This window comes from Papaver somniferum, unplaced genomic scaffold (assembly GCF_003573695.1).
Source record: "Papaver somniferum cultivar HN1 unplaced genomic scaffold, ASM357369v1 unplaced-scaffold_7646, whole genome shotgun sequence".
Classification (NCBI taxonomy): Eukaryota; Viridiplantae; Streptophyta; class Magnoliopsida; order Ranunculales; family Papaveraceae; genus Papaver; species Papaver somniferum.
This window is the reverse complement of record NW_020650578.1, coordinates 1-665: the sequence shown is the minus strand read 5'-3', so window position 1 is coordinate 665 and position 665 is coordinate 1. Positions and strand designations below refer to the sequence as shown.

The 665-nt window shown below is 38.2% G+C and overlaps 1 long non-coding RNA gene across 1 annotated transcript; it reads left to right on the top strand.

The window, feature by feature from the left end:
* The first annotated feature begins 38 nt into the window (after window positions 1–38).
* LOC113344488 lies at window positions 39–665 on the top strand. Its single transcript, XR_003357840.1, has 3 exons — window positions 39–157; window positions 318–353; window positions 597–665. It is a non-coding gene; the product is annotated as an uncharacterized LOC113344488 (long non-coding RNA).

The window sequence follows — 665 nt, the reverse complement described above, 5'->3', positions numbered from 1 at the left end:
TGTTCTTTAATTATCAGCTCTGTTATTCTTTCCACTGAATTCAAGCTATGATTTGGCTTCTGGTCTGTTCTTCCTAAAACAGACTGCTCATGAGAAAATAGGGGTTGTGGACGCTCAGTGGATTGTTCATCAAACTGTTCCTTCTCTGGGGAACCAGGTAATAGGAAACTACCTTTCAGAATTCAGATTAACCATGCAAGGCTTTTTTTTTAGAGTTTTATGGCTCCAAATTCAGATTAACAATGAAATCTATTAAGCGTGATTCCTTTTCGTATAATTTATTACGTTAAACATGGTGTTGCTTGTTTCTTCGGCAGGGGGTGGCACAAAATGGGAAGCAACCATGGGAAGGGGTATGTATTGAGTCTCTCTTTCCAATTCTGTCTTAATTAGCTTACAAAGAGATTTGTATTATATTCAATAGAATGCACGGAATCATCCGAAAACCAAGACGTAACCATGAGTAATTTGGAGCCATAACCCCCCTGAATTTGTCAATTTGACTAGAATGTGTTAGGACACACTCGGATAGATTGTTCTTCCATCTATCACAATCCTTACATTGATATTGAGTGTTTAAATCTGTGTTTTGCCAGGTTAGAGAAAGGTGTAGACAAGAATGGTCCATTTTCCAAGACAGATTTGCAGCTGCAGACAAGGCTTAT